This window comes from Pinus tabuliformis, chromosome 2_1, assembly GCF_031772625.1.
Source record: "Pinus tabuliformis cultivar Carrire ecotype Pingquan chromosome 2_1, CPIR1, whole genome shotgun sequence".
NCBI lineage: Eukaryota > Viridiplantae > Streptophyta > Pinopsida > Pinales > Pinaceae > Pinus > Pinus tabuliformis.
Genome location: NC_142299.1, coordinates 782,312,786 through 782,327,162, shown reverse-complemented (window position 1 = coordinate 782,327,162; position 14,377 = coordinate 782,312,786).

Here is a 14,377-nt window from a genome sequence, read left to right as displayed (position 1 = left end):
ATCATTGTTAACTGGTCCATCTGGAGGACCAGGAATATAATGATCTTCGAAGATCGGGCGGTACGCTGGCCTCTCATAGAAGCTGGCATTATCACTGCATACAATGAACTACCAGATCCGCCGCCTCCAAAACATCGCAGACATAACCCTCCTCCCAATATCAATCAGGGTACCCCTTGGGCATTTTTTGATGGTGCAGCAAATGCACAAAGCTGCGGGGGGGGCATCATCCTTCACAAATCCGTGAACCATTACTACCACATCAAAGCGGGCCTGGGTGCCGGAACAAATAACTTTGCTGAGCTCATATCCCTTCGTCATCTGCTGCACTTTGCATTAAGCCACCATTGCACCAGCATCAACATATTTGGAGATTCTCAGATTGTCACAAATTGGATCAATAGAATTTCTACATGTCACTCGCACACACTAAAAGTCATACTTGACGAAGTCTTTCAGTTCAAAGCAGCATTTAACCATATCCATGTATCTCATATCTACAGGGAACATAACCAAGATGCTGACAAACTTTCCAAGGAGGCTGCGCTGATGGAGAATGGATTATGGGAAATCACAGAGTCTTTGGATCAGCAGGAACGGAAATTTTATCACCGCCCATATATAGACCCGACTTATCCTACAGCGAGTCCACATGCGACATAAATAAACTCGCAGTTCTGACAGCAGTTATTAAAAACGACAGTATTTATGTATAATCTTTTTGTATAGACTGAACGATGCCAAAAATGGCATCAAAATTTACACAGCATACAGAGAATTGTAGAGAAAACAAACAGTATAGATATGCTTTTTTGAGAAAATGTACAGAGAAACAGTGAATCAAGGCATATGCTTTCAAGCATCTACATATGTAATCTTTCATATATAATGAAATATTACGGATTTTTCCAGTGGAAAAAAAAATCTACCCCATACTCATTTGTAGAGCGCCTCTAGGTGTAATTAATGAATATAATTGAAATGATAAAAAAACCATAACTACTTTGGAAATAAATCTCAACCTTTGATTTGTGTATACTATTAAAAATATTCGAAAATATTTTATGGAGGTTAAATCCCTACCATCCAACTGATAACAATTTATAATTAAATTAAAATTTTGGAATCTCTATTCTAAACTAGAAATCCCTATTTTGTAAATGTTAAATGTTAAATACCGTTAAATATTTTCCATCCATCTATTATTTATTGATAATTAAATTTAAATTCTAGAAACCCTGCTCTATAATAGACACACTTATCAAGGTAATAATTTATTTAATTTTATAGCTCGTGGAATACATATGTATAATTAATTTGATCTTAATATTTTTTATTAAAAAATTAATATATGATAGTTATGAAGATCTTATTCATTAAAAATGAATGTAAACGAAACCAGAGGAAACTATTATATTGATCTATACTGAGAATTATAAGTATCATAGAAATGTAAAGTACACCAAAACATAAAATACAAAATAAAATAAATTCAAAGATATATATTGAGTATTATAAGTATCATAGAAATGTAAAGTACAACAAAATGTAAAATACAAAATAAAAGAAATTCAAAGTTCAACATGGGAAACAAATTGTTCTGCAATACATTTGGTAGGTAAACACATTTGTAATATATTTGGTATGTTATAGATATATTACCTTAGCAGTGGATTATGCATAGTTTATCTTTCCAAACACACATTATTATTGGTGTGCATAATTATTTAAACTATTTATCAACGCTTTAAGGAAAAAATTCAAGTTTGATTTAGAGTTTACACAACTAGATATATTTACAATAGATATTTGTAAGTCACAATTTCCATATTAGCTCTAGGGTCAGCTCAGTTGGTCGATTCCCCATCATTAAAGTGCCTTTGTTATTGACAGGTCAACACTCCTGGGATCAGGCTCCATGAGTTGACAGGAAGTGATCCCTTCGGTTGGATCTACCTCGATATGCTTGGTACAAATATTGTGTGGACGTAGTGGTCACCGATCTACCTACATATGCTTGGTATAAATATTTTGTAAACATAGTGATCACCAATCTCCGGGGACTATGAACCGCATAGAAAAAGAATAATAATAAGAAGAAGAAGAAGTCCCAATTCCATATTTGATGACATGACCGCATTTTGTCACAAGACGACTATTGTCCTCGTTAGCCCCTGCCAAGGGAGGACTCTAGCAATCGATTTGCACATTGATAATTGTTATTTTAACATTGAATAATGAAATTTATAATGTTTAACTTTGAAAAATAAATAATTTTTCAATATTATTAAAAAAACTATTTTTCAAATATTTGATTGGACCATAACTTGAAGGTCTTATTGTAGCCTATGCACACTATACTTATATGTGGATCACTGCCTCACATATTTAATCCCATAATTTATGGATATTGTTGCTAAATTCATGCATGATTTTTAAATATAGGTATGATTTAAAATATATTTTTGAATGCATAATTGAATTCAACACCATGAAAAACATTAAGGGCACTTGAATTCTTAGATTAAACAACCTAAAATCAAGCTTTTAAGGATCTCTATGTGATTTTTGTTAAAATTAACGAGAAAAAAATGCCCTGAAAAAAGATCATTTTATTGATAAGTTAAACTACACCCATTTTTTATTCTTAATCTTTGCAAGAAAACCATCCAAATTTAAAATATTTAAAATAGTCCATACCTAGGTAAATAATTTTTTTACCATCAATTACTTCCCAATATAATTTAAACAAGTCTTTGTAGTTACTTCTCACTATAATTTAAATAAGTTTTTGACCATTATTAGTTTAGCATGGACCAATGCAACTTATAAATAAATATTTAATTTTCAATATTATTAAAAAATCTATTTTCCAAACATTTGATTGGACCATAACTTGAAGGTCTTATTGCAGCCTTTGCACAAGATAATGCCATGTGATAACAGCCTCACATATTTTATGCCATAATTTATGGATATGTTTGCAATATTTATGTGTGTGGTGATCTTTTATTCTTAATCTTTGAGAAAAGTAAATAACATATTTACCATATTCCCACAATAATTTTATCAAGTCTTTGCATACAAAATCTATAGGAATAAGATGTAAATAAATATATTTATCAAGAGTTATTTCTCACAATTATTTATATTTTCCTCAACACTTATGTAGGAGTATAACTATAAATATGTATACTTAATATTGGTTACTACCGACCAAAATTTATGCAAATGCAAGTGCAGAGCAAGCAATTAATTTATCCACTTCACATCTCAATTTATTGGTTCCTAACAAAGCAAGACTATAGGATTTCATTGACCTATTAATCACTTTTAATTTAGCTAACATTGACAACTATAGTTTATAATTTTTTATGCAATTTTCCCATAACATAATTTTTAACTTGAGTGACAACGACTAAGATACCCAGCAACACTTGCTTAAGTAGGAGTAAAGTGGAAGGCACTAAGCTTCCTTGCAAACGAATTACCAATTTTGCATTAAATACAATTACATAGAACCAAACTTTTACCTCTTCCTCTTCGGTGTTCCCTTCCCCGGGATATGTTAATTAAAATATTTTACGGAGATTAATTATTGATATTTCTAAAAATACCATTCCAAAATAAACACATCTAACCAAAAATAAATAAATAATCTTTATAGAAAAAGAATTGTTTTAAAATTCAAAACAACCTTTCAAGAAAGCCACATATCTGTAACGCTCTCTTAAAAATATTCGATGTATGTCGGTGCACATCAATTAATGGTATATTCCATTTCTGTCAACCCCAACGAGCTCGATCCAAAGATCCCTTCAATTGTAACTCAAACCCCTTCCATAAGTAAGCATATCTCAGACATAAACGTCAATCCGAACGTTAGTTAATGACGACTAGTTAAGCCGATAAGCTTTTCATTATGAGGTTCTTCCTCATGACACTGTAGCAAATTCGTCAGCCTAGAAAGAATATACTAATTCGACGGTGGTTATTGACTCGTAGTTTAAACAAAGACCCAAATGAACATGCTCTTAGCCTTAAGGTGCTAGGGTGTTTATACATCCCACGGATGGTTATTAACTCACAATTTATCGACAGTGGTTATTGACTCACAGTTAAAACAAAGACCCAAATGCACATGCTCTTAGCCTTAATATGCCAGGGCAGTTAGGTAGCCCAGGGATAAAGTTGATATTTCTTCCCCTTACACGCTTGAATTCCCCACTTTCTACAACCGAGAGTGATCAACTATGGTGGCCTTAGTGGTGTTCCAGAATTATAGCTGCCGACTCATCCATCTCTTAACTCTTCTACTTTACACTATCGGAACCCAATATGTCCTCTAACATTACCATAATGTTATATTATAGCTTTAACTCATCGGAACTTCATTCCCAAAGACATTATGAAAACACTAAGTTTCAATGTCCTTGGCCCTTCTGCGCTTAGCTCCTCCCCAAATTTCTCATCATAGGACCACTACCTGTGACCTGCCACTTAGCCTTAAGGTGCATGGGCCTTTTTTTCTTGTCGGGGGCTATTTCTCCTTTTTTAAGTGCTTTACGCCCTAGGTCCTTTAAACACTTCTCAACCATGTGCTAGCCCAATATCAGAGCCCCCTTATCGGAAGTTTCCAATTGCCAACTATTATAAAGTGCTGACATCTTCAACCTCTGATATGACATCATCATATTCCACATGGCACCTCGTGAGTGGTACCACGTGTCACCCGCTAACATCTTCAACCTCCGATATGATGTCATCATATTCCATGTGGCACCTCGTGAGTGGTGCCACATGTCACCCAAATTTGACCCCTTAGGCCCCTCAATACGTCAAAACTGCCTGCCATGTGTCATGTCGTACCACCAAGTCATGTTGATGTCAGATACCATTGTAGCTTTATCATAACCAATCATATGGTTCCATGTGTCTTTATCGGAACCAATCATATGCTGCAATTTGTACCTTATTGGAACCAATCATATGATGCCACATGTCCTGCTAGAGGAGAGAGAAAAGGGCCTGTCAACCTTTGGTTTTGCGATGAACTCCTTTGTTAATATTTATCGACATTCCCCAACGGTTTTTAACGATATCAGCACTTTATGCATATCGCATATTTTTAAAGGTTGTCACCTTAAGAAGTTCTAATTCACCGACCTTCCAATGTGTCGACACTTCAATATTGTGATGCACTGATGTCCCTGATGTGCTAATGTTGTGAACGCCGATATGCTGGACATCCGACATCCTAACCTCTAATATGTCGATATTGTGATCTTCAACCTCTGATATGTCGATCTTCGATATGATGTCATCATATTCCACATGGCACCTCGTGAGTGGTGCCACATGTCATCCAAATTTGTCCCCTTAGGCCCCTCAAAACGCCAAAACTTCATGCCATGTGTCTTGTCATACCGCCATGTCATGTTGATGTTAGATGCCATTGTAACTTTATCAAAACCAATCATATGCCACCATGTGTCTTTATTGGAGTCATTCATATGCTGTCATGTGTAGCTTATCAGAACTAATCATATGTTGCCACATGTCCCGCTAGAGGAGAGAGAAAAGGGCTCGCCAACCTTTGGTTTTGTGATGAAATCCTTTGTTAATCTTTATCAACACCCCCCAACTGTTTTTAACGCTATCATCACTTGATGCATATCGCAACTTTTCAAAGGTTGTCACCTTAAGAAGTTCTGATTCACCGACCTTCCTATCGATGGTGGTTATTGACCCAAAGTTTAAAAAAAGACCCAAATGCACATGCTCTTAGCCTTAAGGTGCCAGGGCGTTTAGACAACCTAGGGATGAAGCTGGTATTTCTTCCCCTTAACTGCTTGAATTCCCCACTTTCTACGGCCCAAAGCAATCACCTGTGGTGGCCTTAGTGGTGTTCCAGAATTATAGTTGGCAACTCATCCATATCTTAACTCTTCCACTTTACACTATCAAAACCCAACATGTCCTATAACATTACCATAGTGCTATATCAAAGCTTTAACTCATCCAAACTTCATTTGCAAAGACATTACGAAAACACTCAGTTCCAATGTCCTTGGCCCTTTTGCACTTAGCTCCTCCCCGAATTTTTTATCATAGGACCACTACCTGTGACCTGTCACTTAGCCTTAAGGTGCCAGGGCGTTTTGCTCCTGTCGGGGGCTATTTCTCCTTTGTTAAGTGCTTTACGCCGTAGGTCCTTTAAACACTTCTCGACCAAGTGCCATCCCAATTTTGGAGCCCCCTTATTGGAAGTCTCCAATCGCCAACTATTATAAAGTGCCGACATCTTCACCCTCTGATATGATGACCTCCAATATGACATGATCATATTCCACGTGGCACCTCATGAGTGGTGTCACGTGTCACCAAGATTTGACCCATTAGGCCCCTCAAAACGTCAAAACTACTTACCACGTGTCCTGTCATATCACCGCGTCATACTGGCGTCAGATACCATTGTAGCTTTATCGGAAACAATCATATGTTTCCATGTGTCTTTATCACAACCAATCATATGCTGCCATTTGTAGCTTATCATAACCAATCATATGCTTCCACGTGCCACACTAGAGGAGAGAGAAAAGGGCCCATCAACCTTTGGTTTTGCGATGAAATCCTTTGTTAATCTTTATCGGAGCTCCCCGATAGTTTTTAACGATATCAACACTTTATGCATATCGAACCTTTTTAAAGGTTGTCACCTTAAGAAGTTATGATTTGCCGACCTTCCAATGTGTCGACGCTCTGATATTTCGATGCACCGATGTACCTGATGCGTTGATGTTGCGATCGCCAATATGTTGGACCTTTGATATGCAATGCGCTAATATGCAGGACCTCTGACATCCTGACTGCCGATATGCCAATATTATGATCTTCAACCTCCAATATGAAGTCATCTTATTCCATGTGGCACCTCATGAGTGGTGCCACATGTCACCCAAATTTGTCCCCTTATGCCCCTCAAAACGCCAAAACTTCCTACCACATGTCATGTTGTACCGCCACATCATGTTGATGTCAGATGCTACTGTATATTTATCAGAACCAATCATATGATGCCATGTGTCTTTATTATAGCCATTCATATCCTACCATGTGTAGCTTACCGGAACCAATCATATGTTTCCACATGTCCTGCTAGAGGAGAGAGAAAAGGGCCCATCAACCTTTGGTTTTGTGATGAAATCCTTTATTAATCTTTATCGGCGCTCCCTAACGGTTTTTAACGCTATCAACACTTTATGCATATCACAAATTTTCAAAGGTTATCAGCTTAAGAAGTTTTGATTCTCCAATTCGCACACCTTCCAATGTGTCGATGCCCTAATTTTGTTTTATGTCCCGGGTCCTTTAAACGCTTCTTGACCATGTGCTAGCCCAATATCGGAAGTTTCCAATCACCAACTATTATAAAGTGCCGAAATCTTCAACCTCTGATATGACGTCATCACTCCACGTGGCACCTCATGAGTGGTGATATGTGTCACCCAGAATTGTCCCCTTGGGCCCCTCAAAACACCAAAAATGCCTGGCATGTGTCCTATCATGCCGCCACATCATTCTGACATCATATGGCACTGCATCTTTATCGGAACCAATCATATTTTGCCATGTGTCTTTATCATATGTTCATTATTAAATGTAAAGGCATCTACTCATCATGTCTTCAAAGATTTGCCTCCTATACTTGACTATCTCTAACTAGTTTTATATTCATTTCAATTAAATATTCTTTCCAAGTTCATTATAGTATTGTTAAATGTTCATTGCAAGTTCATTATACTATTGTTACATGCTCTTTTGTCGTATCTGATTCGATTCTCAATCATTTCACTGTTTTTTAATCGTTCTTATAAAGTTATGGAAAGTCACTATTATAAGGTTCTCAAGATATTTGTTGTGGTTTTTCTTTGTGATTGGTTATGATTTGGATTATTTCCAATAAAACGTTGATAGGTTCTATTATTTAAATTTCCGGGATAAACTCAAGGTCGATTATGAAAGATCTTTTCCTTTTGATCTCAATCGAACAAATGATCCACTACAGCGCTAAAGATTTAGTTTTCCTTGATCTTAATAAGTTTGTTCTTAATAAAACTTTGTTTTAAATCTTAAATGATTATGATTAATTAATAAATAGTCCCTGAGACCAAGCTCATGTTACATCATATGGCAATGACTCTTTGATAAACAAATACCGGAACTTTAGACTATCAGTGTATTCTTTTGAAAACCTTTATAGCCAAAGTTAGATAAATATAAAGTGAAAATTATCGCAAATAACACACAACGCGTATAATAATACACTATCATAGAAATACCCATATCGGAGTTTTTGTTAGGAGCCACATTATGAAATTGTGATAAACCAAATTTCTGATATTTGTTGGACCCACCTGCCACATCATTTCTTCCACTCCCAAGTATCGGCGATCAAAGATTTTCACCTAAGAAAGATTTTAAAAACTTCAAACTCCAATAAGCGATACAACACTCCCTATGACCTCTGATATTCTATCCATGTCGATATCCCAATCCACCTCCCCCTTCGACTTTCGATGTGTTCCAACCTCTAATATCCATCCCCGTCCGTCATTTGTCACACTTTGGTTTTGTTGTTGCAAGAGCTCAACGGTATTACTTATACATGGAAAGAACTGAGTGGTATCGTAGGTCAGCTCATCAAAAATCTAAAAATGAGACAAAATGAAACAATTGCGATATTGGGCAGCTCCGAGATGGAGTGGATCTGATATCACATTCAACTCCTTGCTTCTCTTTACACAACTCAGAATTCAAAGAGACCAAACCTGTAACAGCCCTGGTTAAAAATTCATGTAATATATAAGGCCATGGATGATGGGACACGTATTCCAAGCTGAATGGCGAGGGAAACATCCTAGTGGGTTTCGATTCAGTTTATTATGGCTAAGGAAATTAGCAAAGGCAATGGCTAAGGCTTTGGAAATGAAAAATGGCATTTTTGGCACATTCATTTATGAAAATAATGGAAATTAGGAGAAAAGGGAGGTGAAAGGCCACAGGTTGCATGTGAGAAGGAAAATGAAGGAAATAAATGGAAATTGAAGAAAATAGAGGCATCATTGATAAAAAGGCTTTTGAGGATCCATTGGAAAGCCTTGACTCAAGCTTGATCAGTTCAGTTTTGGAGCTCTCCCATTATTCTCTCTCTCTCAAATACTCTTGGAGACTTAGAGTTTTCTTGGATCACTCTTGGAGGGTGAGGAATACTTGGATTCTTGGAGCAAGAAGGTAAAAGAAGAGCAGGAAAGTGCAAGAGGGCATCGGGATTAACAGCTACATCAAATTTTCTCGTAGGTAATGAGTTGCATGTATGATTTCCTCTCTAGTTTTTCCATGCATGGCACATGTATGTGGATTCTTGGTCATGATCTGTCAATATCATGGAGGATTGCATGGATTGACAGTGGATTTCCTAGCCTTGCCATTTCTTGGATAGACATGGTGATTGTGGGTTTATTTCATTGTTGAGATTTTGGTTGGTTCTCATGTTTCCTTAGCTTGGGTTGAGTTACTAGTTCCTGGAGCCTTGGTTGGACAAATGCTTTGGAGCCTTGGTTGGAAAAATGCTTTGGAGCCCTGTAACAACTTGGGTTGAGTTACTAGTCTCGTAGCCTTGGTTGGACAAATGCTTTGGAGCCCTTGGTGGGTTGAGTTACTAGTCCTAGAGCCTTGGTTGGACAAACTCTCTGGAGCCTGATGATAGTTGTGGGTTGAGTTACTAGTCCTGAAGCCTTTGTTGGAACAAATTCTCTGGAGCCCTGGATGGTTGAGATAGAGACCGATCTGATGATGGTTTTTTGATGTCCGATCATGAGGTGGAATCATTGTTTGATGGGTTGAGGTGGATGGCCTCTGGAAGCCCTGGATGAGCTTTAATTGATGTTTTCTATGAGATCCCACATTCATGCTTGGAATATGGCACAAGGGGCGAATGGCTAAAGAGAGAATTAGATCAGACATTCTATGATCGGGTGGAATGTGGGAGTCCCATACTGGGTTTGTATTTTTCATCATTAATGAAAGGTTATTTCTCCTTGTATTTCTATGAGTATTATACTGGATTATATGGTTGTGATTTCATGGGTATTTATGCACCTATTTTGTTGGTTATGTATGTGTTTTATGACAGCAACTATATATGGATCTCATCATATTTTTACATGTATATGAATGAACAATGTATCTATGGTCTAAAATATGGAATGGTAGTTAATGTGTTGAGGCAACAATGCTTCATGACGGATCTCAGATAAGTATGAGACCCCTATGCTTAGATCTATTATTTACACCTATAGTTTACATATTCGTTATATGTTTGACTAAATGTCTGTCATGGCTAGTAGGGGTCCAGTCAAGGTTTCATTCAAGCATTTGCTTTAGTACTTTCATTTCCATGTTATTTTACTGTTTTGAAGGTGTCATGAAATTTTCGACAGTGACTTGGGCTCTGGGCCTGAAAAAGTGGCTCAAATCCTGGCGAGGCTGGCATAACACCGACAAAATGAGTCTTTGGATGCTGGCAGGCAAACATGTGAGAGAAACTATGGGTTTCTGGACATTGTCATGCCTATAGCATGAGAGTGACTGAGGCTTAAGTTTTCCAAAATCTCAGTGGGACCCAAGGGCTAGTTGTCTAAATTATTGGATTGGTTCCTAATGGTCTTGAAGTTGATGTTGAATGTCAGTATGGTGTGCTTCAGTCAGTTCCACTTCCTTAATGTGACTTAGGAGGTCGAATCATATCACAGTGGCCTTTCATCACATGTTTACCATGACTGGCTAGTTGCTTTGGTAGATGTGGGAGGAGGGTGTTACAGAGTGGTATCAGAGTGTGGTTGTACTCTCTTTGGGTTGTGTGTTGATCATGCTTTCATTTTGGTTGTGTATGTGTTGCTTATGCTTGTAGTCCATGTGCTTGTTGCATTTGCATGTTGTTGATCATGGTTGTAGTGATGTTGTCATGTGAATTTTGAAGGTGTTGTCATGGAGTATGTCTTCATGGGTGTATGGTTGATTATGCATTGTTATGCACATCAATGTTCACATGTTATCAAATGCACGTGAGATGGTTTTTGTTTTCATGCATGAGGTCATGGTTTGTGTAGTTGATATGGTCATGCATTGATGACTGGACTCTAGCTAGAATGGTGTGTATATGGTTTTTCACTCATGTGTTATATGTTTATATGTAGTTGTTATGTATGTATAGTCTTGGTTATAGTTATGCATGAATAGTAGGTCAAATATGCCTTGTGTAGTAATTGTATGAAAATTTTGGTCATCATGGTTCTATTGGTTATTATGACGCTAATGTGTTGGCTCAGATAGAACAGGGGATGCAGATCATTAAAGTGAAGTTGCAGCATTGGACCTCGAGGCAAGAGCAGATCATCATACAAGTATTGTATGTTTGGCATGTAGGTATGTAAGTTAAGGATTGTCATATGCATTAGGTTTATGTACATGTTTTTGATGTTATGGTTACATACATGATATATTATAGTTGAGTAGTATAGTCGCATGCACATGTGTCATGAATGATAGTAACTTATGGTTGTATGCATTGCTTTTTTTTTTATGTTAGATAACTTGATGATCATGCTATATGTTGTTGATGAGTATGCTATAAGTTAACTTGATGTTGCTATATGATAGTTAGCTTGACGATTAGGTCATATGTTGTTGATGAGCATGTTATATGTTAACTAATTGTTGTTATATGTTAGCTAACTTGACGATTAGGGTTATAACATTAATATCTTGATGTTATATGTATCATGCTAAATTGGATTGGACTATGTGGATGGTTATGGTTACGATATTCAGGTATGAGCTGACATATCTGTGATGACATTGCACACATGGTTGTTATGCATGAACGATAAATTCTTTTGAGTTTACGATGTGAACATGTTAGTTAGTTAGTGTTATGAATATCGTGATCTTATTTATGTTTGAGTTGACATGTTTTAAATTTATATCTTACTAACTAGATTGATTGTGCAAACAAGATAGCCTCCCCTGAGGTACATTAAGGTATGAGTTTTCTTATGTAGTATGTGTTAGTGTCAGTCTTTCCAGCCTTCCTCTAGTGATCAAATATGCTCTTACAAAGTGGTCTCAGAGTGTCAAGGTCAAATTTTGTCATTTCAGTGAGTCTTCAAGCAAAATTTGGTCACTAGGCATTAGGTCTAAGGTTTGCTTTCACTCCTTCTAAAGTTGTCCAAATGTCGGTCCATGTCATCATTCAGCTGAGTTTATCATCATTCATAGGGTTTTCATTATCATGTCAGCGTCTAATGAGTCATTTTACACCTTGTTCATGCTTCAGTTGCACCTAGGCAAGGTCATTTCCCTCTCCTAGGGTTTTGAAAGCTAATTTCTCTTGGGTGGTCAAATCATCGGCAAAACTTGTATCCAGATGTTCATACACCTTCCCCTATCCTTAAAGTACCTTATTAAATGCTTCCCATCCCTTAGATCCGCCAAATTCCTCATTTTTGCACAAACCCTAGTTTCTTGCTACAACCTGGCAATTTTCTAGGTTGGGCCTGTGTTTTGCCCTTTTCGACCCCTTCCCCTCACTCAATATCCACAATTCTACTTTCCCTTGCTTTCTAAAATCTCTCCCTACTTCCAAAAATTTCCCCAAGAATTTAGAAGCCTCTTATCCCCTTCATTTCGCTTCATTTTGACAAAATTCCTTGTTTCACACATCGGGATAAGTTTCACTCAAATGATGTTTCAGAGCAATCAAAGATGAATTTTGCAAAACTGAGAGAGGTGTTTGTCCAAAACATGCCAAAGAAGAAAAGCCTCCTTCACTTTTTTCACATGTGTCATGGTTTGAGAGAAATGTCAAGAATACCGTTGCCCCAGGAGAATCAAAGGCACCTCTGAAGTGACCTTGGGAAAATCAAGTTTTCTCATAGCTTGGTTGGCCAAATGATTTTCTTTATGGGTAAAATGATAACTAGACACAAATATATTTCCAATGAGCTATCATGAGCTCAATTTGGGGTTGAGGAAGGCATTCAAAAGTTGACTGCAACAGCACTCTTCCTTGAGGCAGCCTCATTTGGCACTTTTTGACCAGTCTTGGAAGATTTGATTTTTGATAGGGAAAATGAACTCCAAATTGAAAAATTCCAGTTTGGTTGGAAAGTAGACTCAAATACCTTTCCAACGCGATATCTTGCACCCAATTCCGACACCGGGAAGGCCTCTAAAAGCCTCCTGCAAAAGCGCGCGACCTGTTGGGAAATCATCCACAAAAATTGCCTGTAAACTGCCAAACATCCCCAAATTTCTTCAAGATTGCAGGTAGGCCTTTGATCATCAAAGTATTTTGCTTGATAAGGAAAAATGGGCATGAGAAATGTGTTTTAATGCCATCAAGTTGAAATGAGAGGTTCATGTATATTTGCTTTAAAAATGTCAAAATTACAATCGCCAGATCCAAGGAGGTTGGCCAAGGCACTAAAACAACGGAAAAGGCCCAATCCACTCCAAATTTTGGCCAAAGCCTCTTTGACTAAGCATGGTACTTGATTGGGGACTCCCATCCCAAATTTCAAGAAATTTGGAGAATATTTTGTCAATTGTGAATTTTTTGTGCCAAACACAGGTTTTCTTCACCAACAGGTCGCGCGCCGCGCGCGACCTATTCGATGGGCAACTCCATTTCAGGAAAACTCAGCATTTTTGGATTTTTCATCCAAAGATACACCTGCTCAGCAATTACCAAGAGATTTCATCAAGTTTTGAGTCTCCAGAAGGTCAAAAAACAAGCAAAAAATGACTTTTTGCCACCATTTTGACACACAGGAAGCAGTCTTGGGAGATTGCAATTTTGGAGGGGCAAATGGCTACCAAATTCAGAAATTCCACTTGGGTTGGAAATTAGACATCCAGACCTTTCCAACAAGCCCACTTTTACCTCATTTGGACACCTGGAAGTGCTTCAAAAGCAGCTCCAAAGGCGCGCGACCTGTTCAGGATTAGGGTGCGACCTGTTGGGAAAGTTTGCCAATTTTTCATCTACAGCTCAGGAATTCGCCCAGCTTTGACCAGTTTTGACTTGAGATGGGATTTTTCACCCTATTTGATGTAATTAATGTATTTTCATGTTGACATGACACTTATTTACCTATTCTAGAAGATTCATTCATGAAATAGCAAACATTTAATGAATGAATTGGTTTCCTAGCTTATAGAGGCAAGTTGTTTTGACTGCCTAGTTTTTAGTGCTCAGTTTAGAATTGGTTGAAACAGCTCCTAGAAGGATGAGCTCGACCCCTAGAGGCAAGGA